Source organism: Prionailurus bengalensis, chromosome A3 (genome assembly GCF_016509475.1).
Source record: "Prionailurus bengalensis isolate Pbe53 chromosome A3, Fcat_Pben_1.1_paternal_pri, whole genome shotgun sequence".
NCBI lineage: Eukaryota > Metazoa > Chordata > Mammalia > Carnivora > Felidae > Prionailurus > Prionailurus bengalensis.
In genome coordinates, this window is record NC_057354.1 from 127,647,694 (window position 1) to 127,653,211 (window position 5,518).

Here is a 5,518-nt window from a genome sequence, read left to right on the forward strand (position 1 = left end):
GTGTTTGTCTTTGAGATGTAACACATGTGACATCCACTCTAGTGCAGCAGTGTTCTTTGAGATGTAAATAGAGGTTTTGGGGGCATGGCTTCCAGGAAAGAAAGGCAGACTTCACACCACTTTTCTTTGACTGGCCCTCCCCGTCTTCCTGCTTAGGACACACATCAGCTCAGCTCTCCATTAATACAGCAGCAACTATGCAAAGGCAGTAACTCTCTGTTAATACAGACTGGAAGGAAAAAGCAGAGAGTGATAGAGAATTTGATGAGCCTCTGAATCAATACTAACCACAGCTTGCTACCAGACTTTGTATTTTCATGAAGAAAAAAAGGAAAGAAAACTACTTGACTTCTTTCTTTCTTTCTTTCTTTCTTTCTTTCTTTCTTTCTTTCTTTAACATTTTTAATGTTTATTTACTTTTGACGGACAGAGACAGAGAATGATCGGGGTAGAGGGAGAGAGAGAGAGAGAGAGAGAGACAGAATCCAAAGCAGTCTCCAGGCTCTTCCAGCACAGAGCCTGATGTGGGGCTTGAACCCACAAACCGTGAGATCTGACCTGAGCCAAGTCAGACGCCTAACCAACTAAGCCACCCAGGTGCCCCTTTTCTTTTTTCTTTTCTTTTCTTTTCTTCTCTTCTCTTCTCTTCTCTTCTCTTCTCTTCTATTTTCTTTTCTTTCCTTTCCTTTTCTCTTCTTTCTTTCTTTCTTTCTTTCTTTCTTTCTTTCTTTCTTTCTTTCAAGTTTGTTTATTTATTTTGAGAGAGAAAGAGAGAATGGGGGGGGTGCAAAGAGAGAGGGAGAAAGAGGATCCCATGCAGGTTCCATGCTGTCAATGCAGAGCCCAATGTGGGGCTAGATCTCATGAACCCGTGAGATCATGAACTGAGCCAATGAAGAGTTGATGCATAATGGAATGAGCCACCCAGGCACCCATACTTGCCAGGATTTCTGTTGCCCACAGTGAGCACAGCTAATTGATAAAGTATATATCTAGATAAAAATATCTTTAGAAATCTGGGAAGAAAAGACTGATGTCCGGAAGCCAGCAATGAACAAACCAGTATATTTTGGTCTTATAATCACATTTTTTTTAGTAGAAACACATTTTGATTATTAAAAATACATCAATTAGCCTTTTTGGAAAGTAAACCTTTGATGTTTATTTAGTTTTTCTTTGGTCCTGGCTTGACTTATGGCTGAAAAACTGAATTAACTTTCAGGCCCTGATTATGTCACTTTTCAATATGGCTAAGGTGGTAGAACTTCTGACAAAACAAAATGTCCCTGGAGGCAGTGAGTGAAAGACTGAATGTGCTCCACAGTGTCCATCAAGAATATGATATCCTTGCTTATTCTTGCATCTCTCTCTTTGCCTACTTCCTTGGAGTTTGCGTAATGCTATCTTTGCCCTTGCCATGCTGCCTTGTAATCATTTACCCTCATGGCTTTGCCCTCACTGATCTGTGAGCTCACTGAGCACGGGAGCACTGTTTTATTGATTTATGTATGCTGAATGTTCATCATAGAATATACTCCCTAGGTGATGCTCAGTAAATGCATGTTTTGCGAAAAAATGCATAAATTGAGATCATCACTGGGATATGTTGGTCCTCTCTCAGAGGGACGGAGCCCCTTCCAGCATTTGAGGAAGGACGAAAATCTGTGCTTTGCTTTGGGTGCTTTCTCACGGAGATGAGCTTTCAGGTGTGGACATAAAGGATGGCATGGATTCATTGTACTCTCCTGGGGTCTTGGGCTGGATCCCTGATGGCCATGGAGCCACTGAGCTGGAATGAGCACTGCTGTGCGCAGCAACAGGGTATAATTTATCATGTCTTTTCCAGACATTTTCTGAGGAAGTGCCAGTGACCAGGGAGACTTGGTCAGAAGGCAAGGTGACATGGTGGAAAGGTCACTGGGGGGCAATCACAGGGATACCAACTTGTATCTAAAATGTGTTATTTAGGGGCACCTGGGTGGCTCAGTCAGTTAGGCGTAAGACTTCGGCTCAAGTCATGATCTCACAGTTCATGAGTTTGAGCCCCGTATCAGTCTCTGTGCTGACAGCTCAGAGCCTGGAGCCTGCTTCAGATTCTGTGTCTCCCTCTCTCTGCCCCTTCCCTGCTCATGCTCTGTCTCTGTCTCTCAAAAATGAATAAACATTAAAAAAAATTTAATGTGTTATTTAACTCTTAACCTTCCTGAGTCTCTCTTTTCCTCTCTCCAAGACAAGGATTATATCTACCACATGGGGCTGATGTAAGAACTGACAGAAGTGATACATTTAAAGTACATGTTTGTCCCATAGAGCCACTTAATAAAAGGGAATGATAATGCTTTACTGCCATATTGTGTTATATAATACAGTATCACCATTTTGGAGGGGTGTTTCTAGGATGTATGATGAGGAAAGATAACACTTTCGGCTAAAATACCTCTAGAACATGACTTCACTTACGAATTGTAATATAAATCAAGGCACTTTCCATTGTCTGCAGACATCTCTACTGCTCAAAGCAGAAACTGAGGCTCCTAGTGTCTGGGGACCAAAGCAGTGTGGCCCAGCATGTGACACCAACCCCAGGACCTTGTACACCAAGGAAATAGGGGAAGAAACCAGGTACTACTGTTTTTACCAACCTCTTCCTTGCCAATGCCCCTTTCTCTTGCTTTTTGTGCTATTTTAAGAGACTTTGAATCAAATTATTTCAGCAAGAATAGGCTTTCATCCTGACATTTCAAAAAGATTGATGTTCATATTAATTATGGACCATCTCTGTCTCTCTCCACCAGCAGCTCTTTTGTTTTTTTTCTTGCTACAAACATCTTTTTTTTCTTTTTAAAGTCACCTCCTCATCAAGTTTTTAGCTTCCAGAAGGTTTCTAGAGACTGAGAGCAAATTTTGGCAATGGTAATAATTACTATTTACAGTTTTCTATGACTTATTCAATTCAGATAGACAGACAGTAACATTTCATTTGCCTCCTGTCATACAACCTGCTACTTATATCCACAAAGGTTAGACAAGTATGTTTGTAAACATCTCTTTATGTATATCCTTATCTTTTGGGAAATAAATACACCTTCATGAGTTCCTTGTAGTAAAATGTGAATACAAGACCTCTGCAGCTCATTCTCTCCACTCCCTTCCTCCTCTGCCCTGGGCTCAAGGCAGCACAATTTGTAACTCTGAAATTTGCTGCATTCTTCTGGGTGTCTGTGACCTTGCACAGGTTTCTCTCTGCTTGTAATAATCTCAGTGCACTATTCCTTTGCGTTCTTAGCCATTATTTATCCTACCATATTTCACTCTTCATTCCCACTCAAGCTATGATGAGTCATTTCCGTTTCCACTCTGATGGCCATTCCAAACCTTGACCTTATTCATTCCAATTGCACTGTGTGTCACTCCACTTCAATTATGTGCTTCTAGAACTCGACAATCCTAGCAGCTATCCAACTTCTAAGATTTTATGTTTAAACTTGCTACTTTCTAACTAGAATTTCCTATCTTTCCTAGTGCCTTGTCAATGATTCTTATTGAGTAACTGACTTCTATGACCTTATCAAGATCTATGGTGTACAGACTTCCAGACCTGTTCTTTATCTTTCAGCTTCCTCCAGGTTTTGTTTTTTTGTGTGTCCAGCTTACGCACCGGGGTCTTTCACATCAATCACCCTGGCCAATAGCCTCAGCTTTCCTCCCCATCCTCTGTCACATTCACTTGAAAAATCACTAAAATGAAGCAATGGTCCAACTACTTTATATGTTAGCTTACGTCCCTGAAAACAACTGAACCCAAATACACAGCCATGTGTTTTAATGCCACACTTATGCAAGGTCACCAACATGAACTAGGACCTCAAGGACTCTTAGCAAACTTATATGCTTCTGGTTGCCCTTCACATTTCTTAAAAAAATTATTTCAAAATTTCCTCCTATTAATTCATTAATTCTCTTCCTAGACAGTGTCTTCATTTCTTATTGCATACACACATGTGTGTGCACACACACACGGGATGTGGAAGAAACTCCTTCAGCTGTTATCCTCCATACATGTAAATATCCTTTGAATAAAGTGGAAAGATATCCTTTCTTCAAGGTTGAGCTGACTCCTTCATCTTCATGTGGGTTTCATCTACCTGTTGTCTAATGTCTCCCTACCTCCTGCACACAGTCCTTAGAAAATCACCAGTGGATTATTCCTTTCCTCTTTGTAACTGTAGTCTCTTTCTTTCTTTCCTTCCTTCCTTCCTTCCTTCCTTCCTTCCTTCCTTCCTTCTTCCCTTCCTTATTTTAATTCCACTGTAGTTAACATACAGTGTTATATTAGTTTCAGGTGTACAATGGTGATTTGACAATTCTATACATTGATATATATATTAATGTTTATTATTTAATTATGAGAGAGAGAGCATGATCAGGGGAGGGGCAGAGAGAGAGGGAGACACAGAATCTGAAACAGGCTCCAGGCTCCGAGCTGTCATCATAGAGCCCCACGTAGGGCTTGAACCCACGAACCGTGAGATCATGACCTGAGCTGAAGTCTGATGCTTAACCAACTGAGCCACCCAGGCACCCCTATACATTACAATATATTTAAACATGCTCAAATCTCAATTTGAAAAAATCTCTGTGTTGTTTCCCTCAGCAGCAGCCTTTTCCCTCTCTCTTCATAGTTTATACATAAAAAAAAAAATGTCTTCAAAATTAGTGACCTATTCTATTCACTCTGTAAACTAATGGAACTCACCTCTTCCCCATTGGACATGGTAACACTGGCAATCTTTTCACTACTCCACCAGAGACGTCCTTCTTGCTCAAACTCACGGACACTTTTGACTACTCATCTTTTTTGACCCTTTTGCAGCATAGGGTAAGGCGGGACAGCTTCTCCAACCTGAAATACAGAATCATGGAGAACATCCCTGACTCTGCATCCTTCCCCAGTCTCCACGTCTAGAGCCGAGTTCTATCAAATCTCTCTCAAACCTATTCTATCCATTTCTTTCCAGATTACCTGCTGCTGCTGCTTCATTCAGGTTATGCTTGTCTGTTGCCTGTTGTTCAGTTTCCTTGTGGGTTTCTTCAACTTAAGTTTAACTTTCAACTTAAGTTGTCTTCCACAACCCTGCTGACACACACAGTCTGCTGTATACATGAAAGCTAAAGGATTCCTAGTGTGTCCAATCATTCCCCGATAAAAGCAAGAAAATAAAACACTTGGCTCTCTTCCCATTACCCTCAGAATAAAAATCTAATCTTCTAAGTATAATTTACAAAAAATGAAACCCCTGCTTTTGTATGGAGCTTTATTCCTCACCTCTCTTCTCCCACCCCACTCCATTTTTGTGCTCTATACTCAATCATCCTAAAGGTTGCTTGGTTTCCACAATATGCTCCATCTTTCTCTCTCCCCAAAACCTTCATACAGGTTTTGTTCTTTCTCCTGGAACATCTCTTCTCGACTTCAACCTCTGTGCGATCCCCCACCTCCCAAACACCACTGTTTATT